Below are 26,334 nucleotides of genomic sequence, written 5' to 3'. Positions count from 1 at the left end.
TGCACACAGAGACCGACATGCATAGAAGGACAATGGCCACTATAAGTCAAGGGATGCCTGAGCCAGGAGAGAGACTGGGACAGATTCTTCCCCAGAGCCTCCAGAGGGAGCCCGGCCTGCAGACATCTGACTTTACACTTCCAGCCTCCCAACTGGGAGACAACAATTTTTTATTTTATTTATTTATTGAGACAGGGTCTCACTCTGTCACCCACGCTGGAGTGCAGTGGTGTGATCTCAGCTCACTTCAGCCTCATCCTCCCTGACTCAAACAATCCTCCCACCTCAGCCTCCTGAGTAGCTTGGGAACACAGGTACATGCAACCATATCTGGCTAATTTTTTTTTTTTTTCTGAGATGGATTCTTGCTCTGTCCTCCAGTCTGGAGTGCAGTGGTGCAATCTCAGCTCACTGCAACCTCCACCTCTGGATTCAAGCAGTTCTCCTGCCTCAGCATCCTGAGTAGCTAGGATTACAGGCATGCGCCACCACAGCCAGCTAATTTTTGTATTTTTAGTAGAGATGAGGTTTCACCATGTTGGCTATGCTGGTCTCAAACTCCTGACCTCATGATCTGCCTACCTCAGCCTCCCAAAGCGCTAGGATTACAGGTGTGAGCCACCACTCCCGGCCGTATTTTTTTAGTAGAGACGGGGTTTCATCCTGTTGGCCTGGCTGGTCTCGAACTCCTGACCTGAAGTGATCCTCTCATGCTCCCAAAGTGCAGGGATTACAGACATGAGCCACAGCATCTGGCCTGAGACAACAAATTTGTCTTATTCTAAGCCACTTAGTTTGTGGCACTTTGTTACAGCATCCCCAGCAAAGTTATACCCAAGGAATAATCCATTTCATTGCTTTTTTTTTTTAAAGAAAAAAAAAGAAAGAAAAAAAAATAATAATAATAAAAAAGAATGAAGGAGAGGAAGGAAGAGGGAGAGAGAACGGGAGTGTTGCTTTATTGCCCAGGCTAGAATGCAGTCTAAAAACAGGTATTAAAAACCTCTTTTATGCCAATAATTGTGCTTAATAATGGAGACAGGAAAAAAATGAGGGAAGAAAATAACAAACAAGCAGCCAACCAATATTTCATTTAAACCTGTAAGTAGGGGTGATGTGGTACTGATAGGAGTGTATATTTTGTGTATTTAAAATGGAGAGTTCTATAAATGTTTATTAAGTTTACTTGTTCCGGATCTGAGTTCAAGTCCTGGATATCCTTGTTAATTTTCTGTCTCGTTGATCTGTCTAATATTGATGTTGAAGACTCCAACTATTATTGTGTGGAAGTCTAAGTCTCTTTATAAGTCTTACGTATCTGGGTGTTCCTGTATTGGGTGCATATATATTTAGGACGGTTAGCTCTTCCTGTTGCATTGATTCTTTTACCATTATGTAATGTCCTTCTTTGCCTCTTTAGATCTTTGTTGCTTTAAAGTCTATTTTATCAGAGGCGAGAATTGCAACTCTTGCTTTTTATTAATTTATTTATTTTTGCTCTCCATTTGGTTGCTAAATCTTTCTCCATCCCTTTATTTTGAGTCTTTGTGTATCCTTGCATGTGAGATGGGTCTGGATGCAGCATACCAATGGGTTTTGCATTTCATTGTTAAAGGACACAGAAGCTCATGCTCTCCGTCATTCATGAATGTGTAATTAGGTTTTGGCCAGGAGCAGAGGCTCATGCCTGTAATCCCAGCACTTTGGAAGGCTGAGATGGGAGGATCACTGGCAGCCCAGAGTTGGAGGCCAGCCTGGCCAACATGGTGAGACCCCATCTCCACACACACACAAATATTAGTTGGGCATGGTAGCATGCACCTGTAATCCCAGCTACTCAGGAAGCTGAGGTGGGAGGACTGCTTGAGCCTGGGAGTAAGAGCTGCAGTGAGCTGTGGTTGTACCCCTGCACTGCAGCCTGGACAACACAGGAAGTCCCTATCTATCTCTAAAAGAAAAAAAAAAAAGGGGGGGCGCTGGGGTTTGATTTTGTGTTTTTGTTGTTGTTACTGTTATTTTTTGAGATGGAGTCTCATGCTCTGTGCAGGCTGGAGTGCAGTGGTTCAATCTCAGCTCACTGCAACCTCCACCTCCTGTGTTCAAGTGATTCTCCCACCTCAGCCTCCCGAGTAGCTGGGATTACAGGTGTGCACCACCACACCCGGCTCATTTTTATATTTTTAGTAGAGACAGGGTTTCACCATGTTGGCCAGGCTGGTCTCAAACTCCTGACCTCAGGAGATCCACCCACCTCCGCCTCCCAAAGTGATGGGATTACAGGTGTGGGTCACTGTGTCTGGTCAATTTCATATTTTGGCTGGATTGGGTCTGGCAGGTGTATGGTTAATAAACCAGGTCTAAATATTTCCAGGCTACTGGTGGGTCAGGCATGCACTGACAGCAATGTTGTGGATGGTGATATTGGCTTCGAACATGGAAGAAAACAAGGTCTGATCTTTTTTCACCCAAACGTTGTCGACGAGCTGACCTAGGAGATAACAGGACAGGGTACATGAGGCCCCGTGCACATCCTGGGAAAGGGGATGCCAACTGCTGGGACCCCAGCCCCACCACCCAGCCCACCTGGCCAGTGGCTCTTCCGTGTTCCTTATAGCTTTTGAGAGGTTCGCTATTCAAAGGAGGATGAATCAAGGAAAGTACAGGGCTGGGGCACAATTTTGTTAAACATGACAAGTTATATGCTTTGGTTCAAGAAAACCCATGGCTAGGCACAATGGCTCATGCCTGTAATCCCAGCACTTTAGGAGGCCGAGGTGGGAAGATCACCAGAGGTCAGGAGCTCAAGGCCATCATGGCCAACATAGTGAAACCCCATCTCTACTAAAAATACAAAAATTAGCCAGGTGTGGTGGCACATGCCTGTAGTCCCAGCTACTCAAGAGGCTGAGGCCAGAGAATCCCGGGAGGTGGAGGTTGCAGTGAGCCGAGACCACACCATTGTACTCCAGCCTGGGTGACAGAGTGAGACCCCATCTAAAAAATAAAAAATAAAAATAAAATGAGAAAACCTGATCCTTCTGCCAGTTATGGGGGTGCATGCCTGTAATCCCAGCACTTTGAGAGGCTGAGGTAGGCAGATAACTTGAGGTCAGGAGTTCAAAATCAGCCTGGCTAACATGGCAAAACCTTGGCTCTACTAAAAATACAAAAATGAACCGGGCATGGTTGCATGTGCCTGTAATCCCAGCTAGTTGGGAGACTGAGGCAGGAGAATCACTTGAACCCTGAAGATGGAGGTAGCAGTGAGCTTAGATTACGCCACTGCACTTAAGCCTGGGGGACAGAGCGAGACTCCATCTCAAAAGAAAAAAGAAAAGGCAACACAACCCCCACTAGTCTTCTCTATCAGCAGGCTGAGAGGGATGGCAGTGGAGATTTTGATCAGCCAGGGGCTTGAACACAACGGAATGTCTTCTAATACAGGTGACTACTATAAGCAATAAAACAGGTTGGCTTTGGCAGCTCTCATATGTAATCCCAGCACTTTGGGAGGCTGAGGCTGGAGGATCACTTGAGTCCATCTGTTTGAGACCAGCCCGGGCAACAGGGTGAAAGCCCAACTCTACAAAAAATAAGTTAGTCTTGCATGGTGGTGCACCTGTGGTCCCAGCTACTGGGAAGCTGAAGCAGGAGGACTGCTTGAGCCTGAGAGGTGGAGGCTGCAGTGAGCCACACCTGGATGCAGTGAGCCTGGATGACAGACTGAGACCCTGTCTTCAAAAGCGAAAAAAAAAAAAATCCGTTTGTAGGGATAAAACAGACTGAGTACAGTGGCTCACAGCTGTAATATCCGGACTTCCGGATTTTGGGAGGCTAAGGCAGGGGGACTGCTTGGAGCCAGGAGTTTGAGACCAGCGTGCATAACATAAGGGCACCCAGTCTCTACAAAAAAACACAAAAAAATTAGCCAGGCATGGTGGCACGTTCTTATAGCCAGCTACTCGGGAGGCTGAGGGGGGAGGATTGTTTGAATCCCGGGAAGGTGGAGGCTGCAGTGAGCCATGATGTCACCTCTGCACTCCAGCCTGAGTGCAGTAGTACAGTCAGAGCTCAGCGCAGCCTGCACCTGCACAGAGTGAGACTGTGTCTCAAAAAAAAAGCCAGGGCTCATGCCTGTAATCCCATCACTTTGGGAGGCTGAGTTGGGTAGATCATGAGGTCAGGAGATCGAGACCATCCTCACCAGCATGGTGAAACTCCATCTCTACTAAAAATACAAAAAAATTAGGTAGGCATGGTGGTGCACACCTGTAGTCCTAGCTACTTGTGCGGCTGAGGCAGGAGAATTGCTTGAACCCAGGAGGCAGAGATTGCAGTGAGCCGAGATCGAACCACTGCACTATAGCCTGGGATTACAGGTGTGTGCCACCAGGCCTGGCTAATTTTTGTATTTTAGTGAGATGGGATTTCACCGTGTTAGCCAGGCTGGTCTCCAACTCCTGACCTCAGGTGATCCTCCCACTTCGGCCTCCCAAAGTGCTGAAATTGCAGGTGTGAGCCACCATTCCCAGCCTGATTTTTGTCAAGTCTTTAAAAATATAAAACCAATAAACATTCTTGGGCAGCTCATGGGCTGTATAAAAACAGGTGGTGGGATCTCTATGTCTCCTGTGTAGATACTGTATGCCATGGTTTCCAGAGCCCTGGCTAGATGTTTGTTTGTTTTAGACAGAGTCTCTCTCTGTTGGCCAGGCTGATGGAATGGTTTGATCTTAGCTCACTGCAACCTCCACCTCCCAGGTTCAAGCAATTCTTGTGCCTCAGCCTCCCTAGTAGCTGGGATTACAGGCACTACCACACCCATGTAATTTTTTTTGTATTTTTAGTAGAGATGGGGTTTCACTATGTTGGCCAGGTGCTCTCAAGCTCCTGGCCTCAAGTGATCAGCCTATCTCAGCTTCCCAAAGTGCTGGGATCACAGGTATAGGTGATCCTGGCTAAGTACATTTAAGTACTAAGCCCTGGCTAGGTACATTTAGGGTATAACGGCATATGGAGGCTGAGGTGGGAGGATCACTTGAGGCCAGGAGATCAAGGCTAGCCTGAGCAACATACCAACCAGAGTGATCCTATCTTTTTTTTTTTTTTTTTTTTTTTTTGAGACAGAGTTTCGTTCTTGTTACCCGGGCTGGAGTGCAATGGCGCGATCTCAGCTCACCGCAACCTCCGCCTCCTGGGTTCAGGCAATTCTCCTGCCTCAGCCTCCTGAGTAGCTGGGACTACAGGCACGCGCCACCATGCTCAGCTAATTTTTTGTATTTTTAGTAGAGACGGGGTTTCACCATGTTGACCAGGATGGTCTCGATCTCTTGACCTTGTGATCCACCTGCCTCGGCCTCCCAAAGCGCTGGGATTACAGGCATGAGCCACCGTGCCCGGGCAAGTGATCCTATCTTTACAAAAAAAATTTTTTTATATTAACTGGGCATGTTGGTAGTGTGAACCTATAGTACTAACTACTTGGGAGGCTGAGGCAGGAGGATCCCTTGAGCCCAGGAGTTCAAGGTTACAGTGAACTGTGATCACACCACTGAATTCTAGCTCTGAGACAGAGCAAGACCCTCTTTCTAAAAATTGTAAAACATGTTTTATTTTCTTGAGACAGAGTCTTGCTACATCACCCAGGCTGGATTGCAGTGGTGCAATCTCAGTTCACTGCAACCTCCGCCTCCTGGGTTCAAACAGTTCTCCAGCTTCAGCCTCCTGAGGAGCTGGGATTACAGGCATGCGCCACTGGGTTTGGCTCATTTTTGTATTTTCAGTAGACACCAGGTTTCACCATGTTGGCCAGGCTGGTCTCCAACTCCTGACCTCAAATGATACACCTATCTATGCCTCCCAAAATGCTGAGATTACGGGTGTGAGCCACTGTGCCTGGCCTTGTGAAAAATGTTAGTGGCATTTTTATTATAATTGAATACTTGAAAAAAAAATCAAATGCACATGCATATGATTGTTTTTGCCGGGACTAGGGGCCAGGACCTTTTCTAATTCCTTCACCTTGTATTCCAGGGCCTTGCAAACAATAGGTGCTTAGCAAATGCAATAGAAGGCACTCAGACAGTGCTTGATGTGCAGTGCATACATGTCATCATTAGGAAGAAAGAGATGGAGACAGGAAGAACATGGGAAAATTCAGGGCAATTGATCAGGTTGACACCATCATAGCTAAAATCAGAGGAGACCAGGCTGTGCGCGGTGGCTTGTGCCTGTAATTTCAGCACTTTAGGAGGCTGAGGCAGCTGGATCATTTGAGGTCAGGAGTTCAAGACCAGCCTGGACAACATGGCAAAACCTTATCACTACTGAAAATACAAAAATTAGCAAGGCGTGGTGTGGCAGGCGCCTGTAATCCCAGCTACTAAGGAGGCTGAGGCAGGAGAATGTTAGATGAGATTACACCACTGCACTCCAGCCTGAGGGACAGTGCAAGACTCCACCTTAAAAAAAAAAAAAAAAAAAATCGGAGACCAAGATATCTGCAGATAATGCACTGTGTCACTTTCCCTGTGCACTTTTCCTGCCTCTTGGTAGACAGCTCCTAACATCACCATGAGATCCTGGTGAAGGAGGGGTAGATACTGGGGTTGCTACAGTTTAATGAACCATTTTTTTCCCCAGAGAGAGATGCTCATCTTCTGTCAGATTCCCTTGAGTGTTTTTCCAACCCCTGCTGTGGGCGGTTTACCCTCAGGGCACTTCTCCATGGAGCCACGAGGTGGCGCCATTGCTGCATAAGTGAAACAAACTGACTCAAGATTAGAAAATAAAAGTCTTCTATTTTCTTTAAGCTGGGTGGGGTAGGTCAAACCTGTAATCCCAGCACTTAGGGAGGCTGAGATGGGTAGATCACTTGAGGCCAGGAGTTCGAGACCAGCCTGGCAACATGGTGAAACCCTGTCTGTACTAAAAATACAAAAATTAGCCAGGCATAATGATGCACGCCTATAATCCCAGCTACTTGGGAGGCTGAGACAGGAGAATTGGTTGGGAAGCAGAGGTTGCAGTGAGCCAAGATCGTGACACTGCATTCCAGCCTGGGTAACAAAGCAAGACTCCATTTAAAAAAAGATAGTATTCCTAAGGACTGAGAGGGGAAACTGAGGCATGCAGACTGGAGTTGGGGTGGGGCTTGGCGAGAGAATGAGTTCAAGTAACCTGTGAAGGACTCTCAGAAAGTCACAGCAACTTAAAAATCATTTATTCTACCCCCCACTTCCACATTTTCCAGAAATAGAAACCAAAGCTGAGAGGGGAGAGATAACTATCCAAAAGCACCACGTCGGTGGGAAGTAGGGTTCCCAGAGAAAACACAGGACATCCAGTGAAGTGTGAATTTCGGATTCTCAGGGTATGTCCCAAATAATGCACGAGGCTTAAACTAAAACCTTATTCACTCTTTGTCTTCAAAGGTAACTGTGCATCTGTATGATGATTTGCTAAGTCTGACAACCCTCACGAGGGTAAAATGAAGATTAGGAAAATCATTAAATGTAATAAGCAAACATGCAAAATGAGGATAACTGTTCCCATCGTGCAGACAAGGGAATTGCACATTAGGAAGGTGACTTGCCCCAAGGCCACAGTCACAAGTGTCAGAGTCAGGATTTGAACCCGGGTCCTGATTCCAGCGGTCTCAATTTCACTGTTGTGGCCAGGAACACCCCGCAGTCCTCCTTGTGTGTGCATGTTCTGTCTTGAATATAACCCTCTCCCAATTGTGTAAGTGGGTTATTCCCCTCCCTGACATTGAAGGACCCTGTATTCAGCAGGTGCCTCCTGACCTAGCAGACCCCCCTGAGCCCAGATCCCTGGGACCTGGTGGCTGCCTTTATCACATTCCTTGACTCCGCATCTTAGGACCCAAGTCTGACCCCCTTCAGGATCTGCAGCTGTGTTACAGGAAAGGGGACCCGATCTAGACCCCAAGGGAGGGTTCTTGGATCTCGTGCAAGAAACAATTCAGGGTGACTCCATAAAGCAAAAGCACATTTTTTTTGTTTGGTTGGTTTTTAGGTTTGTTTTTTTTGTTGTTGTTTGTTTTTGTGATGGACTCTTACTCTGTTGCCCAGGCTAGATAGAGGGCAGTGGCGTGACCTTGGCTCACTACAACATACACCTCCCGGGTTCAAGTGATTTTCCTGCTTCAGCCTCCTAAGTAGTTGGGATCACAGGTGTTCACCACCACACCTGGCTAATTTTTGTATTTCTAGTAGAGGTGGGGTTTCACCATGTTGGCCAGGCTGATCTCGAACTCTTGACCTCAGGTGATCCACCTGCCTCAGCCTCCCAAAGTGCTGGGATTACAGGTGTGAGCCACAGAGCAAGTTTATTCTTTCCTGAAAAAGCAAGTTTTTTAGGAAAGTAAAGATAGAATGGTTACTCCATAGAGCAGCCCAGAGGGCACTGGTGCCCATCTTTAGGGTTATTTCTCCATGACATGCTGAACGAGGGGTAGATTGTTCAAGACTCCCCTTTTTTAGATCATACAGGGCAACTTTCTGATGTTGCCATGGCATTTGTAAACTGTCATGGTGATGGTGGCAATGTGGCAGTGAGGACGACCAGAGGTCACTCTCCTGGCCATCTTGGTTTTGGTGGGTTTTGGACTGGCTGCTTTACTGCAGCCTGTTGTATCGGCAAGGTCTCTGTGACCTGTATCCTGTGCTGACCTCCTGTTTCATCCTGTGACTTAGAATGCCTTCAACGCCTGGGAATGCAGCCCAGTAGGTCTCAGCCTCCTTTTAACCAGCTCCTATTCAAGATGGAGTTGCTGTGGTTCACACACCTCTGGCAGCTGGGTTCCTTGGGAATCTGACATTCTGTGCCCTCTGTCCCCTCTGCCCTCACTGCCATTGCTGTCTTCCTGAGCCTCCTCCCTCTGAATTTCTTCATCACCAAGAAGAGGAATCACTGTTAGGTTTGGCTTTTGGGAAAGGGATGGAGCAGGCAGGCAGTAGGGAGGGAGACACAGGCCCTGGTGTGAGCGATGGGCAGGGGAGAGCTGAGTGGGAGCCAGGGGTCTGGCTTTGTTCTTGTCTCTGTGAGTTGCCCATTGTGTAGACCTGCCCCGCTCATTCCCCATCGCAATGGATGGCGACTCCTCCCTCTAGTGTTCAGGCCCCAGGCCCTGGGTCAGATCAATGCCTTTTTCTCCTGCACCCCATCAATCAGCAGATTTGCTTGGCATCACCGTAAAAATGCATCCAGCAGCAAGGCCCTGGCTCACTCCCTACTTCTGCCCTAGCCTCTCTCTACTTCCAGCCACAGGAACCCTGCGTGAGCTGAATCCACTGCACCCTCCTCTGCTCAGGCCCACAGCGGCCCCATTTTCCTCAGTCTGAGCCAAAGGCCCCACAGTGGCCCACCAGGCCTGCCCTGAGCTGCCTCATTGCCTCCAGCCTCACCTTCCACCCGTCTCCCTTCCTTTCCCATCTACCCCCCTTCCCCATCCCCACACCTGCCTGATGTTCACACATCTCTCCAGGCATCTGCTCTAGCTGTTCCCTCTGCCTGGACCACCCTCCCTCCAGAAGACCCTTGTCCCCTCCAGCAGCCCCTGCAGTCAGGGCTGCCTCCCTCACCACCGTCCAGCAAGGACACGGCCCGCCCATCCCTGTCCTCCCAGCAGCTTTCTTCCTTGGCCTGTCCTGGGTTCATTTTGCTTTTCCCCAGCACTTCCCACTTCCTAAAGGGCCTGCAGGAAGTGCCTGGCAGGGGCTGACGGCCTCGCTCTCCTTAGACTGGAAGCTCCGCAGCAGCAGCAGGGGCCACTCCCTGTGGCAGACTCAGTAACTAGTTAGTGCTGGCATGCAGAAGGTGCTGGATCAGGGTTTGAGAACTACCGAAGATAGGTGGGAGGGGAAGAGGGGAGGAGAGAGGAAGGGGAGATAGGAGGGAGGGAAGGAGTGAAGAGGAGGGAGGCAAGGACAGATAGGAAAGGGGAGGACAGATGGAGGGAAGGAAAGAGTTGAAAGAGGAAGAGAAGGAATGAGGGAGGGAAGGAAGAGAGGGAGGAGGGAGGGAGGGAAGGAAAAAAGAGAGGGAAGAAAAAGGGCAGGAGAGAGGAAGGGAGGGAGGGAGGGAGGGAGGGGGATGGAGGGAAGAACTTATTTCCTCTCTAGGCCCAGCTGTCCCAATGTCCATCTGCCACTTGGACTGTTTCTCCAGCCCCCTGTGTGGCCTCCTCCAGGCACAGTGGCTCACGCCTGTAATCCTAGTACTTTGGGAGATCAAGGCAGGTGGATCACCTGAGGTCAGGAGTTCAAAACCAGCCTGGCCAACATGGCAAAATGCTATTTCTATTAAAAACTACAAAGATTAGCTGAGCATGGTGGCAGGCACCTATAATCCCAGCTACTCCAGAATCTCAGGCAGGAGAATCACTTGAACACAGGAGGCGGAGGTTGCAGTGAGCTGAGATTGCGCCACTACACTCCAGCCTGGTAACAAAGCAAGACTCCATCTCAAAAAGTAACAAAAACCCTTCTCCAGGCACCTGCCTTCTGATGATGCCCCCGTCCCCCAGTGAAGCACGGGAGACCCCAAACTCCTGCCTGACCCTAAAGTGCCAAGTGACCTGCCCACGCACTCCTCTGGCCACACTGTGTCCTCCGAGGCATGCTGCCCCCTGTCTCAAAGCCTCCCCTCCCTCTTCCCAGCTCCACCCCCGCATCCTCTGCCTGCCCGGCACCCACCTCCTGGTCATTTAATGTGTAGCTCAGGCTGTAATCCCAACACTTTAGGAGGCTGAGGGCAGAGGATCACTTGAGCCCAAGAGCTTGAGGCCAGCCTGGGCAACATAGTGAGACCCCTCCCCAACTCCACCAAAAATGTGAAAGGAAGAAAAAAAGATGTAGCTCAGATATTACCCACCTCCAGGTAGCCTTCCTGATCATCAGCACCATACCCAGGTGGGCTCAGAGGCATCCTCTGTTCTCCAGGCATCAGAAGCTGCCTCCCCAGGGCAGTGGTCCCGGGTCAGCTCCTGCAGTAGTCCAGGCACAGAATGATGGTGGATGGATCAGGACTGAGGGTCAGAGATGCGGAGAGGCAGACAGCTTTGGGACGCACTTGGTGAGATCAGTGGGATTTGCTGTAGGGTGACTGTCAGGGTGCAGGGGAGAATTCTGGACCAGCTGTGTCTTCATCTCTCTCTTCCCTCCAATCCCAGGAGAGCAAATGAGGCAGAAGGACTCACGGGCCCGGCTCACCAGCTCCATCCTCAGGGACTCGAGGACCATCAAGTTCCATGGCTGGGAGGGAGACTTTCTGGACAGAGTCCTGGGCATCCGAGGCCAGGAGCTGGGCACCTTGCGGACCTCTGGCCTCCTCTTCTCCGTGTCGCTGGTGTCCTTCCAAGCATCTACATTTCTGGTGATGTCACTCTAGTCTCTATGCCGAGCAGGACTGGGGAAGGAGTATGGAGGTCAGGAGGTGAGGTAGGTGGAGCCTCCCAGATCCTACCACCCTGTCCATCAAAACCCACACATTCTGGATCCTGTTCTCTCGGGGTTCCTGCAGTCTTCTGCATGAACGAATTAATCACATCGTTCTGGTGAAGGTGGCAGCGGCTGATGAGGTCTGCTGTTCTGAGAGTTCCAGGCTTCTACATGTGGGGACGAGGGTTCAGGTGCAGGTGGGCTGCAGAGGTAGAATCCGGGGTCTCAGTGGCTTCCCTGCTGCTGGCCAGCAGATGTCCACAGCCGCCCTGTCACTGACGTGATCCTTGTCCTGCCATTCTGTAATTTATTTTGGATGGCTGTCAAAACAACCTGCCTAAATCACAGCTTTTGGAAAAATTTAACAATGTCGATACATAGGCCAGTCACAGTGACTCACACCTGCCATCCTAGCTCTTTGGGAGGCTGAGGTGGCTTGAACCCAGGTGGCGGAGGCTGCAGTGAGCCAAGATTGTGCCACTTCACTCCAGCCTGGGTGACAGAGAAAGATGTCATCTCAAAAACAAAACAAAACGAAAGGACCACAAATGGCACCAACACCTAGAGCCCTGCGGTGCTGCTCTCCCCAGGAGTCCCCGGGCTCAGCCCTCATGTCTATCACCTTCACAGAGAGGCCTTTCCTGACCACCTTCTCCACCACCACAGCACCCCTGCTCGTGCTAGTGCACTCTACCTGCACCTGATTTCTCTTTTTTATTTTTGAAGACAGAGTCTTGCTCTGTTCGCCAGGCTGGAGTGCAATGGCACAATGTCAGCTCACTGCAACCTCCACCTCCCGAGTTCAAGCAATCCTCCCACCTCAGCCTCCTGAGTAGCTAGGATGACAGGCAGGTGCCACCATGCCTGGCTCTTTTTTTTTTTTTTGTACTTTTAGTAGAGATGGCATTTCACCATGTTGGCCAGGCTGGTCTTGAACTCCTAACCTCAATGGATCCATCCACTTCAGCCTCCCAAAGTGCTGGGATTACAGGTGTGAGCCACCGCACCTGGCTGCACCTGCTTTAGTATTTATTCTTCATAGCGCTCTCCATCTGATGTGCTGTCTGTGTTAATGGTTTGTTTATGGATCTCCTGTCTCTTTCCCCCTCATTAGAATGATGAATCCATTAAGAGAGCAGCAACTTTGTTTTGCTCATTGCTGTTTCCCCAGAGCCTGGAACCCCACCGGATATATGATAACCAGGCAGTAGTTATTAGTGGAAGGAATGAATGTAAGAATGAATGAATGGCCAAGTGCTGTGGCTCATGCCTGTAATCCCAGCATTTTGGGAGGCTGAGGTGGGTGGATTGCTTGAGGTCAGGAGTTCGAGACCTGCATGAACAACATGGTGAAACCCCATCTCTACTAAAAATGGTAGTGCACACCTGTAATCCCAGCTACTCAGGAGGCTGAGGAAGAACTGCCTGCACCCAGGAGGTGGAGGTTGCAGTGAGTCAAGATCACGCCACTGCACTCTAGCCTGGCAGAAAGAGAGACTGTCTCAGAGATAAATAAAAATAATTTTTAAAAAAAAGAACGAATGAGAGACAAGAAGGCCTAGATAGAAGGAATAAGTTATAGTAATCAATAGTGCACAAGGGAAATTACAGTGAATGAGAATTTATTTGAATATTTCAAGATAGCTAGAAGAGAAGGATTTTCATGTTCCTAAAACAAATATTTGAGGAATGACTGTCTCAGTTACCCTGATTTGATCATTACATATTGTCTACAGCTGGGGTCCCCAATCCTCCTGGCCACGGATCAGTAGCAGTCTGTAGCATGTTTTTGTTTTTGTTTTTGTTTTTTGAGACAGAGTCTCACTCTGTGCAGTGGTGCCATCTCGGGTCAATGTAACCTCCACCTCTGAGTTTCAAGCAATTCTCCTGCCTCAGCCTCCTAAGTAGGTGGGATTACAGGCATGTACCACCACACCTGGCTAATTTTTGTATTTTTGGTAGAGACAGGGTTTCACCATGTTGGCCAGGCTGGTCCCAAACTCCTTATTTCAGGTGATTTGCCCTCCTCCTTCTCCCAAAGTGCTGGGATTACAAGTGTGAGCCATTGCGCCCGGTCTTCTTTTTTTTTGACACGGAGTTTCGCTCTTGTTGCCGAGGCTGGAATGCAATGGTGTGATCTTGGCTCACTGCAACTTCCGTCTCCCGGATTCAAGTGACTTTCCTGCCTCAGACTCCTAAGTAGCTGGGATTACAGGTATAAGCCACCACGCCAGGCTAATTTTTGTATTTCTAGTAGAGACAGGGTGTCTCTATGTTGGTCAGGGTGGTCTCAAACTCCCGACCTCAGGTGATCCACCCGCCTCAGTCTCCCAAAGCACTGGGATTACACCGCTCCCGGCTCACCTGTTAGGAACTGGGCAGGCAGCACAGCAGGTGAGCAGCGGGCGGGCGAGGGAGGCTTCATTTGTGTTCATAGCCACTCCTTATTGCTGGCATCACGGCCTGAGCTCCACCTCCTGTCAGATCAGTGGTGACGGTGTTAGTCTCATAGCAGCGCAAACCCTACTGTAAACAGCACATGTGAGGGAGCTGGACTGTGAGCTCTTTATGAGGATCTAATGCCTGTTGATCTGTCACTGTCTCCTGTCATCCCCAGAAGGGACCGTCTAGTTTCAGGAAAACAAACTCAGGGCTCCCACTGATTCTATGTTATGGTGAGTTGTGTAAGTATTTCATTACATATTACAATGTAATAATAATAGAAGTAGGCCGGGCACAGTGGCACATGCCTGTCAACCCAGCACTTTGGGAGGCTGAGGCAGGTGGATCACCTGAGGTCACGAGTTCAAGGCCAGCCTGGCCAACATGGTGAAACCCCGTTTCTACTAAAAGTACAAAAGCTGGCTGGGCATGGTGGCAGGAACCTGTAATCCCAGCTACTTGGGAGGCTGAGACAGGAGAATTGCTTGAACCCACGAGGCAGAGGTTGCAGTGAGCCAAGGTCGTAGCATTTTGGGAGGCTAAGGTGGGTGAGTCACTTGAAGTCAGCAGTTCGAGACCAGCCTGGCCCAGTGGTGAAACCCCGTGTCTAATAAAAATACTAAAATTAGCTGGGTGTGGTGGTAGTCACCTATAATTCGAGCTTCTCAGGAGGCTGAGGCAAAAGAATTACTTGAACCCAGGAGGTGGAGGTTGCAGTTAGCTGAGATCATGTCCCTGCCCTCCAGCCTGGGTGATAGAGCAAGATTCTGTTTTTTTTTTTGTTTTTTTTTGTTTTTTTTTTTTTAAAAAGGCAAGCCAGTTCCAATGGCTTATACCTGTAATCCCAGAACTTTGGAAGGCCAAGGTGGGAAGATCACTTGAGGCTAGGAGTTCCAGGTAAACCTGGTCAACATAGCAAGACCCCATCTCTACAAAACATTTTTTAAAAATTAGGCATAGTGGCATGTGCCTGTAGTCTCAGCTGCTCAGGAGGCTGAGGCAAGAGGATTGCTGGAGCCCAGGAGGTGGAGGCTGCAGTGAGCCATGCTTGTGCCACTGCACTCCAGCCTGGGTGACAGAAAGACCCTGTCTCTCACGAAAAGAATTCAGAGCAGAGAAAGTTATGAATTGTAAGTTCAAGCATGCCATGTCCCAAATTTCCTGCAGACGTGTTGATGCATGCCCCAAGAACTCTGCATTCATTTCCCAGCACTTCCTTAACAAAGTACCCTAAACTGTGTGGCTTCAACCACAGAGATTTCTCACAGTTCTGGAGGCCGGGAATCTGAAATCAATGGGGTTTTGGTTGTTTGTTTTTCCTGTGAAGGCTGTGAGGGAGGGTCTGTCCCAGGTCTCGCTCCTAGATTCTCACAGCCTCCAGAGTTCCTTGGCTTGTAGGTGGCCTTCTCTCTCTGTCTTGACATTGTCTTCCCTTTTTAGGTGTCTTTGTCCACACATCCCTTTTTATAAGGACACCAGGCACACGGGATTAGGATTCACCCTCATTACCTCAGCTTAGCTTGATCACATGTGAAGAGCCTATTTCCAAATAAGGTCCCATCCACAGACCCTGCGGCATAGGGCTTCAGCGTCTTTCAGGGAGACACAGGACAACACATAACGCTATAGATTTGCAAGAATTTTTAGTTTGAGTTTCTGGGTTTTATTTTTTCTTTTTCACATCAGATGGGTGATGTGATGATATCATAACAAGTTTTGAGGAAGGTACATATCATACAATAGCATGAAAACACAATCGTCATGCTGAGGTTTTGGTTTTTTAATTTTAATTTTTCTTAAGGCAGGGTGTTGCTCTGTTAGGCTGGAGGGCAGTGGTGCAAACATGGCCCACTGCAGCCTTGACCTCCTGTGCTCCAGTGATCTTCCCACCTCAGCCTCCCAAAGTGCTAGGATTACAGGAATGAGCCACCGTGCCCAGCTTTTCCCTATTTTTTGTTTGTACCTTGGCCTTTTTACTCAAAAATACACCTTTGTGACTAGGCATGCTGGCTCACACCTGTAATCCTCAGCACTTTAAGAGGCCAAGGCAGGTGGATCACTTGAGGTCAGGAGTTCAAGACCAGCCTGGCCAACATGGCGTAACGCCTTCTCTACTAAAAATACAAAAATGAGCTGGTCATGGTGGTGCGTGCCTGTAATCCCAGTGACTCAGGAAGCTGAGGCAGGAGAACCACTTGAACCCTGGAGGCAGAGGTTGCAGTGAGCCAAGTTCATACTACTGCACTCCAGACTGGGTGGCGGAGCGAGACTCTGACAAAAAAAAAAAAAAAGAAGAAATATACATACTTATATATATATATATATATACACACACACAGTTAATACACACACACAGTTAATACACACACACACACACACACACACACACCTTGGCAATCTTTTTATATATCAGCATTTGCTGGTACAATTTAAATTCTATTGTAGAATTCATTTAAATTAATACAATCTAAATACTAGTCTATTAAGTTCTACAAATAAAAAAATAGGCAATGCATTTAAATGATTCAAAGTTCAAAAGCTATGAAAGAGTATAGAGCTGAGTCTCCCATATGGCATCCAGTGGCATATGTGTTTACTGAAATCTAAGTGAGGCCGAGTATGGTGGCTCATGCCTATAATTCTAGCACTTTGGGAGGCCAAGTCAGGTGGCTCACCTGAGGTCAGGAGTTTGAGACCAGCCTGACCAACATGGTGAAACCCCATCTCTACTAAAAACACAAAAAGTAGCCAGATGTGGTAGTAAGCCCCTGTAATCCCATCTACTTGGGAAGCTGAGGCAGGAGAACTGCTTGAACCTGGGGGACAGAGGTTGCAGTGAACCAAGATCACGCAACTTCACTCCAGCCTGGGAAACAGAGCGAGACTCTATCTCAAAAAAGAAAAAAAAATCTAAACGAATTAACATTAAAGAAAATGAAAGATTTGGTTCTTTGGCTGCATGGGCCATATGTCAGGTGCTCCACAGCTGCAGATGGCCCGGAAACATGGTCCTCATTGCAGAAAGCTCTATTGGTTGGTGCTGGTGCAGCCTTAAAGCCGCTCTCCCACCCCTCCTGAAAGCTAACCACTGTTAGGGTTGTTTTGGTGATTCCTTTCTGAGATGATCTATGCACACAATCAGCACGTGGAGTTAATATATCCACTTAAAAAAAAGTCAGCGTCTCCCATGTAGTGTGAATGACCACGTAATAGTCCACGGAATGGAATGTTTTCAGCTAGTTTCATAATGAAGTGCTCTTGAGATTTTCCCAGGTTTCCTCTCTTACAATTATTCTGAGGTGAACACCATTCTCTCTGCAGAGTAAATTCTTAACAGTGGAATTCCCTGTCCACAAGGTTTATATGTTTTTCTCATTTCTTTTCTCTTTTCTTCCTTTTTTCTTTTCTTTCCTTTCTCTCCCTCCCTCTATTCCCTCTCTTTTCCTCTTCCTGCCTCTTTCCCTCCCTTTCCCCCATGTCTTTTCCCCCTTTCTTCCCCCCTTTTCTCCCTCCCCCACTTTCCACTTTCTTTTACAAGGTCTTCTATGCAATGGCATGATCCTAGATCACTGCAGCCTCGAACTCCTGGGCCCAAGTGATCCTCTGGCCTCAGCCTCCCAAGTAGCTGGGACTAAGGCCTGCGCCACCATGCCCTTCTATTTTTTTCTTTTTTCTTTTTTTTTTTTTTTTTTTGTGGAGTTGGGTCTTACTATGTTATCCAGGCTAATTTTCATCTTAGTAGGTGCTTTTCAAGGGTTCTTACCAAAGGGTACCTGGATGGAACTTAGTGAGTCACTTGAAGCCCTTGTCATTTTGTTGAAGTTTTATGTCTGTCTCCTCCATCCTGGGGAGAAGATTTAAAACCTCTATCCCCTTTTCAAGCAGATAGGTGACTTCTTCCATGCTGGTGGCCTTGCAGAGCGTCTGGACTCCGGCTCTGCCTCTAACTGGGATTCCTCTGCGTCGGCTCTGTGTGCCTCAGTTTCCCCAGCTGTAGAACAGGGACTAAACCCGCATCATGGGGAAGAGGCTCCATGTAATACAAGTTCCTGCTCCTGCTGCCTTGAGGTCAGAATGTAGGCTGAGGAAGGGAAGAGCTCCCAGGGCAGGGCTTTGGCTTGGTTGAAGAATCACCTGCCTGGTTGTTCGCCTACCTGGTCAGTGGGATCTAGTGGGGGTGCCAAAAAATGGATTCAACTGGCAGGGAGGGCATTGAGGCTGCTTTCTGCCACCAGCTGCCTGCAGGGCCTCTGGACTCCCTAGAAGGTACGTGAGGCCACCTGCCCCTGCACCCCCTCTACTGACCCAACAACAGAGTGAGCAATGTTCCTCTTGCCACTACACCCCCAGGTGAGCCAAGATCTCCTGATCATTCAGATCTCACAGGCTTGACCCTACTCTACATATTGAGGAAGTTCCAGGCCCCCCCTCAACTGTAGAAATTTCCTAGACCTGTTGGCTGGGCACAGTGGCTCATGCCTGTAATCCCAGCACTTTGGGCAGATCACTTGAGGTCGGGGGTTCGAGTCCAGCCTGGCCAACATGGTGAAACCCTGACTCTACTAAAAATACAAAAATTAGCCAGGCATGGCAGTGAGTACATGTAGTTCCAGCTACTCCAGAGGCTGAGACAGGAGAGTCATTTAAACCCAGGAGGCAGAGGTCACAGTGTCAGGATAGTACCACTATACTCCAGCCTGTGACACAGAATGAGATTCTGTCTCAAAAAACAAAACAATTTCCTACACCTTCCAGCTCCTCTCCTTGGCATCCCCACACACAGGCCCCATGCTGCCCAAGACCCAGGGGGCAAATCAGGCATGACATCAGACATCTGTGTCCTCAAAATAGGGCAGCTTGTTTCTGTCCCGGCCTCATCCCCTACCTCCGCTGTCATGCCGGCCTCTGTCCTCCTCCACCTCGATATGGGATTTCCTAGAACAAGGACAGCCCCTCCCCGAGAGGCACCCCCCATGCTGTCCATGGCAAAGCTCCCCCTCTGCAGCCAAAGGAAGCAAGGCTCGGCCAGGCACAGCGACTTGTCCTGTGTGTTCCTTCTAGGAACTACTCAGTGGTGGTGATACTGCCACTGCTGCCTGGGGGGATGAGCCCCTGGATGTGGCCCGGGTGACCAGCTACCTGGTGGAGAAGCTGCTGCAGCCGCTCCAAGAGCTGTCCAGGACCAACGTGCTGGCCGAGTTCTACCGGCTCAGACGCCGTGTGTTGCAAAGTCCCTGGGAGTGTGAGTCCTGCCCCGGGCTGTGTTGCCCTCCTCCCTGGGAGCCCCCTGCCCCATGGGCACAGCAGCAGGGCCATGCAGGGGCAGGTACTGTGGGGGTACAGGGAAGCCTGCAGATGCTCGTGGCATCACAGTGCCAGGCCCAGAGCTTACTGGACTTCCCAAGGTCCTAGGGACTAGGGCTGAGGCTGCATATCCTGCTTTTGTCCAGAATATGAGGCCTGGCCCAGCAGAGGAGTATAGTGGGCTGTTTAGGGCTTCAGGCCAGCTCCCTCTCTGTGGGCTCTGCTGAAGCAGAAGGCAGACCTCCCATTACAGCTGGAAAGGCACTAATTGAGTCAAGACTCGCCGGTCAGGGGCAACCTGCAGCCAAGGGCGGTGCTGGGATGACTGGCTCTGGGCTTTTAGCAAGCTTGTGTGTGGCTCAGGTGAGTCTGCTGACCTCTGTGGACTTGGATTCCTCCACTATGAAATGCAGGTAACCACGTGGCTCACTCACATGGGTAAGAGGCATGTACTGTTCTTAATGCATGAGGGCACCCCTCAGGTCCATGGGGGAGCCATGGTACCCAGGTTTGGCAAGGAGTGGTTTATCTGTGTGGGACTCACATGGAGGCCTAGGGCTCCCTAGAAGTGTGGGTGTAGTCAGGTCTAAGCAGCACACTGATCTTGTAGAAAACAGCCTGGTCTTCAAGTTCTGTGTGTGTGACCATGGGCTTCTCTGTGCCCCTCAGTTCTGACAGCTGACCACAGGGCTGGTAGTGCCTCCCTCGGGATGCTGGCCCTGGCCAACAGGTGTCTGGCTGTGCACCATAGATGGTGCTTCCCTGCCACGGGCACGAGTACCCCCAAGGCACAGCTCAGGGGCCGCACTGGCTGGACTGGTCAGACCTCCTTCACAGGCCATCTCTTCCCTACCCTGAAGAGGGCAGGTCTGCAGGACACCGCTGTCATGTTTGAGGGAGCCGTTGGCCATCCACTTAATGTCTTTTTTCCCCCAGTAGATTCCTTGAGATTAAACGGATGACTTGTATCATCTGTTTTTTTTTTGTTGTTGCTGTTTTGTTTTTTTGAGACTAGGTCTCTGTTGTCATGGTTGGAGTGCAGTGGTGCGATCTCGGCTCACTGCACCCTTGACCTCTTGGGTTCAAGCGATCCTCCTGCCTCAGCCCCACAAAGCACTGGGACAGCTTAGCGCCACTGTGCCTGGTCGATCTGTGAATTTTAAGTGCATGATTCAGTGGCTTCTAGTTTATTCAGAGTTGTGCATGTCTCACCACAATCGATTTTAAAACGTTTTTATCATCCTAAAGCGAAACCCTGCAGCTGCCAGTCTGCCTGCTGTGTCCATGGCTGTGCCTGCTCTGGACATCTGATGTAAACAGAGGTATGACTGTGGCCTCTGAGCCAGGCTTTGTTACTTAGCACAGCAGTTTTGTAGTGGGTCTCAGGACTCGATTCCTCGTAGCCCTTCAGCTCATGTCATCCTGAAGTGGGGGGGGGGGGCGGGGATTGCTGGGCCTCTGGCTGCTGCACCAGGGGAGAGGGACTCCTGGCCTCAGGGCAGCCTAAGCTGGGGCTCTAGGCATCGGGGTGCCCAGTAAGCATTGGGCTCCCACTGTGGTGGGTGGAGCTGGCCCCACTCACCTTGCCTTTGGGGCTGCTTCTCCCTAGACCATGCCCTGGTGGCCGGGGCCCAGCATGTGCTGACTTTCGACGGCTGGGTGTGGGACCTCAGTGCCCAGTGCAGCAGCTTCCTTCTGGCCCAAGGCTTTGCTCACAACACATTCTCCCTGATGCTGAGTCAGACAGGCTCGGGGCTCATGGCCCTGACTGTGGAGCTGAACCACATGACCCTCATCTTCTACCCCAGCCTGCAGGTGAGGAGGAGAGGCCTGAGCTTGCCCTGGAGACCTGTGCCTGTGGCAGGTCACCTGAGGGAACGGCCCTTCCAAGCTTGTCCCCTGTCTGTGGGTCAGCTCTCCTGCCCACCCGCTCTGGCCCACAGGCCTACAGGCAGTACAACTCCTCCATGCCGGGGGAGAGCTGTCCAGACCCCCAGCTGCCTCCTGCCATGACAAGGAGGGACATCCCCAGGATTGAGCTGGCCAGTGAGGAAGGGGGTCTCCATCTCCTGTGACGTGCCCACTGGCCTCTGCAGCCTGACTCTGGGCCTCTGGCACCACGGTGAGTCTGGGCTCCGGCGGGGTTGGCCCCACCACCAACAGCCTCTTCGGGATGCACCTTTCTCAGCTTCCAGTGCGACACGTCCCCGGGCTGTAGGCGGTGGCTGTGGTTGAAATGATGGCACTGACGCCCAGGGCTTTCTGCTCTCATCCCTGGGATATGTGGCTCCAGGGTGGAGTTGGCCCTTCTGTGGTCCCTCTGCCAAGAAACACAAATGGCAGGCCTGGATTCCGGCCACTTGAGCTGAGGACATGGGGAGGGGTTGGGGGGACACACGCTGTCCTCAGTCCCTGTGTTCTCTCCCTCCTCTGATGAGGGTTTGGTGCTAGAGCCCTGGGCTCCAGGAGGCAGGATTCTACCACTCCTCGGTGTGCATCAGGCTCATCTCTCATAGAGGCCCCCTGGGGGAGGATGACGGGCTTTCAGGACCTCCTCAGCTTCCCTCCTCCCCACAGGCATATCCACCGGCCTTCTAGGCACAAATGACAATGAAGCAGGCAATAAGCCGATGTTGCCGGACGGCTCTGTGGCCCGCAACCTGGAGGAGCTCAGCGTGGACTGACAGGTGAGCAGGTGCACCTGCCCTTCCTCCCTCCAGTTGAGGCTCCTGAGGGCTGCTCGCTGCAGAGTCCCAGGAGAGGCAGGTGGCCTGCTGGCTCTGCAGCAGTCTTTGCAGGCCCAGGGTTGGGGGGAGTCTCCTGCTGAGGCCGATGTATGTGGGGGAGCCACATGGTCCAGTGGGAGGCCTGAGTCTTGTGTCTGTCCCACCAGGTGGATGGTGACTGCGGGGCCACGAAGAAGACTCAGCAGCCCTGCCCAGGACAGAGCCCCGCCAGCCGGGCGTTCCTCCAGGACCCCCACTCCAGCTTGGGGAATTGCTTCTGGGTGGTGAGTGTGAGCCTGGCCCGTGGGGCACAGAAAGCCCTTTCCCCAATCTAGCCTAGTTCCCTCCTCCATGCCACTTCCCAGGGCAGGGACAGTGACTAGGTGGCCCTGATTTCAGGTGGACCCTGCACCATTCCTCAGCCTGTGTGTGCAGGACCCCTGTGGCACCTGGGAGCTCCAGCCTGCCTGCACTCTGGTGGCCACCTACATCCACCTGTGTGCTCCCAGTTTCGTGTCCCTGGCCCCTCCTCCACAGTGTGGTAAGCTTCCCCAGCCAGCTGGCACTCTGCCCCGTCTGGCATCTGCCTTCCAGCCGGAGGGAAAACCCGTCTCTTTCTCTCTTGCCAGGGAGGACAAATAATTGTCATTCAAGAAGCTAAGAGTCAAAACAAAACATTTACAGCCTGACACAGCTTGGATGTGTGTCCCCTCCAAATCTCACGTTTGTTAGAGGGGGTACATCCCTCATGGATGGCTTAGTACCCTCCATTTGGTGAAGCGTGAGTTCTTGCTCTATTAGTTCACATGAGAGCAGTTTGTTTATAAAGAGCCTGGCATCTCCTCCTCTCTGTCTTTGCATCCCCTCCTGTTTCTGCTGTGATTGTAAGCTTCCTAAGGCCTCGCCAGAAGCCAAGCAGATGCTGGAGCTGTGCTTGTACAGCCTGTAGAACTGTGAGTCGATTATCTGTCTTATTTATGAACTGTCCAGGCTGGAGTGTAGTGGCACAATTTTGCCTCACTGCAACTTCCACCTCCCAGGTTCAAGCAATACTCCTGCCTCAGCCTCGCAAAAATACAGGCAGGTATTTTTGTGGAGATGATGTTTTGCCGTGTTGGTCAGGCTGGTCATGAATTCCTGACCTCTGGTGATCCGCCTGCCTCAGCCTCCCAAAGTGCTGGGATGACAGGCATGAGCCACCGCACCTGGCCTCACTAGGGATTTGAATGTCCACCACCATTTAGGGACAATGCTCAGCCCCTGTTTTCCCTCTGCTCTCATACCGCAAAAATCTTCATCACAGAAGATGACTTCTGTGAGCAGATGTGTGGGGGTTTGTCCCCACTACCAGGGTGGACCTCTAATTCAGTTCTAACACTAGCTACCTTGAGATTCTTCAGACAGTGCTGCATATGATTGCCACAGCCAAAGCCCCACTAAAAGAGCATAGAAGTCAGTGGCAACAAGAGGCGTGGACTTCCAAGAGCTTCAGATGCCAGAAATAGTGGCTGCCATTCATAGACATTTAAAACTTAACAAATTCAACAGCAGAAGAGAAAATTGATCAATTGGAAAATATGGCAAAGGGCAGATGACATGAGAGGATCCAACATGTCTCAAAAGTTCCAGGCTGGGTGTGGTGGCTCATCCCTGTAATCCCAGCACTTGGGAGGCCAAGATGAGTGGATCACCTACAGTCAGGAGTTCAAGACCAACCTGGCCAACATGGTGAAACCCCATCTCTACTAAAAGTACAGAAATTAGCCGGTTTTGGATGTGTGCGCCTATAATCCCAGCTACTCGGGAGGCTGAGGCAGGAGAAATGCTGAAACCCAGGAGGTGGAGGTTGCAGTGAGCCGAGATCTCGTCACTGCACTCTAGCCTGATGATAGAGTGAGAGTCTGTCTCAAAAAAAAAAAAAAAAATTCAAGAATGAAAACAGAAACAGGACCCAGGGCACTTTAGAGTCAGGAGGCACAATCCCCAATACAATAAATCCATCCATACCTAGACCCATCAAAACAAAATCGCAGAAAAGACAAAGAAAATGTCCTAAAAGCTACTGAGGAGGGTGGAAAGAAGGAAGAACATGTTGACAATTGCTTTCCCACCAGCAGCAACAGAAGACAGTGGAGTAAGAGAAAGTAAGGATGAGGTTAGAGTTGATCCCCAGCTCAACTATTACTTAATGAAATAATCTCTCAGCACTGATCTGTCTAGAGATCTCTTGACCACAAGTGGACACTTAACGAAGGGGCACATCCACATGTTCATTTACGTACTATCTGTGTCTGCCTTCCTGCTGCAGTGGCAGAGTATTTGCAAGGGAGACCACATTTTTGCTCTCTGAAAGACTCAATTAGGAAGAGGGAAAGATACGCTACAGATTGGAAAAAACATTTACAAACCACCTATGAGACCAAGGACTCATCTCCAGAGACTCATCTCTAGAATACAGAAAGAACTCAAAGCTCAAAGGTAGGCCAGGTGCAGTGGCTCATGCTTGTATTCCTAGCACTTTGGGAGGCTGAGGTGAGATGGCTTGAACCTGGGAGGTCAAGGCTGCAGTGAGCCATGACTACACTCCTGGCTGCATGACAGAGTGAGACCTTGTCTCACAGAACAAAACCTTCAAAGTAACAAATGGGAAACAAATGCATGAACACTGTTTTCACTCCCAGCCATAGAGACATAAGGTAGTGCTGCACACCTGAGCTCCAGTGAGTTCCGGCATGGGTTGCTGAGTTCCAGGGACTCCACGGCATAAAGCATTAGTTGAACATCCAAACGGCCAGGTTGTGATTTCGGCATCCACTTATGAGTGCACTGTAAAAAGCACTCTTCTAGTACCAAAAAGGCGGTGGCTGCTGAGGATAAAGTGAGGCTTAGAGGCAGGAATCAATGTTATGGTCTACCAACCAGATCTGCTCGGGAAGCAGCCTTGGACTCATGAATGCCAAGACAGGAGGTGGTGTGGCTCCACGGGAAGCTTGGAGAATCTGGGAATCAAGCAGAAGCACTCATTGTTCTGACTATGTAAATAAAAAACTGTCAGCTACTACAGCCATCAGCAGAACATCTGGGATGACAAGCAACTCAGAAGATTTATAACCACAGGGTAAAAATGGGCTATTATCTGCAGTTAAGGTCCTCTCCCTTCCTCTTAGGGTTTATTTTTTATTTTTATTTTTCTTGAGACAGAGTCTTGCTATGTCACCCAGGCAGGACTGCAGTGGCACAATCATGGCTCACTGCAACCTCTGCCTCCCGGGTTCCAGCAATTTTCCTGCCTCAGCCTCCTGAGTAGCTGGGATTACAGTCATGTGCCACCATGCCCAGCTAATTTTTTTGTGTTTTTAGTGGAGACGGTGTTGCACCATGTTGGCCAGGATGGTCTCAAACGTCAGACCTCATGAGCCGCCTGCCTCAGTCTCCCAAAGTGCTGGGATTATAGGTATGAGCCACCGTGTCCAGCTGGGTTTATTATTATTTTTTAATCAAGGGCTAAATACTTCCCCTTTCTTGGACACAGTGAAGTATTTAAGAAAAGCAGTCACCAATTACAGTTAAATTTTGAAGGACAAATTAAAAGGTGGTTGTAAGTTTCAACATAAAGGCATCTTATGAACTCTCATAAGAAAAAGAGGAAGAAATTAAGACAATTTTTATTATCTTTTTGGGACATGGTCTTGCTCTGTCCTCCAGACTGGAGTACAGTGGTGCAGCCTCCCAAGTAGTTGGGACTACAGGTGTCCGCCACCACGTTTTTATATTTTTAGTAAAGACAGGGTTTCACCATGTTGGCCAGTCTGGTCTCAAACTCCTGACTTCAAGTGTACCACCTGCCTTGGCCTCCCAAAGTGCTGAGATTACAGACATGAGCCACTGTGCCTGGCCCAATAACTCACTTTCAATAATGGATACAACACCCAGACAAAAGATCAAGAAGGAAACAGAGGGCTTGAACGATACTATAGACGAATTGGACCTACCAGACATACACAGATGAGTTCAACCAGCAGGAGAATGCACATTCTTCAAAGTACATGTGGAATGTTCTCTGGGAAAGATCATATATTAGGCCTCAAAGCAAGATTTAATACATTTTAAATGACTGAAATCATAATAGTAGAAGGAAAACTGGAATATTCGCAAATCTATGGGAATTCAACAACATACTACAAAACTATGGATCAAAGAAAAATAATAAGGAATATTAGAAAGTATTTTGAGTCAAAATGTATCAAATCTTATGAGATGCAGCAAAAGCAGTACTATGAGGGAAATTTTTAGCTGTACATACTTACATTAAAGAAAGCTGGCCGGGGCAGTGGCTCACACCTGTAATCCCAGGAGTTTGGAAGGCTGAGGCAGGCAGATAACCTCATGTCAGGAGTTCA

The 26,334-nt window shown here is 49.7% G+C and overlaps 2 long non-coding RNA genes and 1 pseudogene across 5 annotated transcripts; 1 reads left to right on the top strand and 2 right to left on the bottom strand.

The window, feature by feature from the left end:
* Positions 1–275: 275 nt before the first annotated feature.
* Positions 276–9,032, top strand: LOC116529944. Of its 4 annotated transcripts, none has more exons than XR_004259753.1 (4): positions 276–314; positions 7,253–7,352; positions 7,791–7,988; positions 8,786–9,032. It is a non-coding gene; the product is annotated as an uncharacterized LOC116529944 (long non-coding RNA). The 4 variants fall into 4 exon arrangements; XR_004259754.1 differs by lacking the exon at positions 276–314 and adding an exon at positions 2,460–2,508; XR_004259752.1 differs by lacking the exon at positions 276–314 and having other exon boundaries at positions 7,066–7,352.
* A 6,170-nt stretch (positions 9,033–15,202) lies between these two features.
* On the bottom strand, positions 15,203–24,752 carry LOC116529943. Its single transcript, XR_004259751.1, has 2 exons — positions 24,645–24,752; positions 15,203–15,527 (listed from the first exon to the last, which is right to left on the bottom strand). It is a non-coding gene; the product is annotated as an uncharacterized LOC116529943 (long non-coding RNA).
* LOC116530071 lies at positions 15,585–15,682 on the bottom strand (annotated as a pseudogene).
* Positions 24,753–26,334: the final 1,582 nt, after the last annotated feature.

Source organism: Sapajus apella, unplaced genomic scaffold, assembly GCF_009761245.1.
Source record: "Sapajus apella isolate SASKATOON/1434 unplaced genomic scaffold, GSC_monkey_1.0 scaffold64, whole genome shotgun sequence".
Taxonomy (NCBI): domain Eukaryota; kingdom Metazoa; phylum Chordata; class Mammalia; order Primates; family Cebidae; genus Sapajus; species Sapajus apella.
This window is presented reverse-complemented; position numbering and strand designations above follow the sequence as displayed.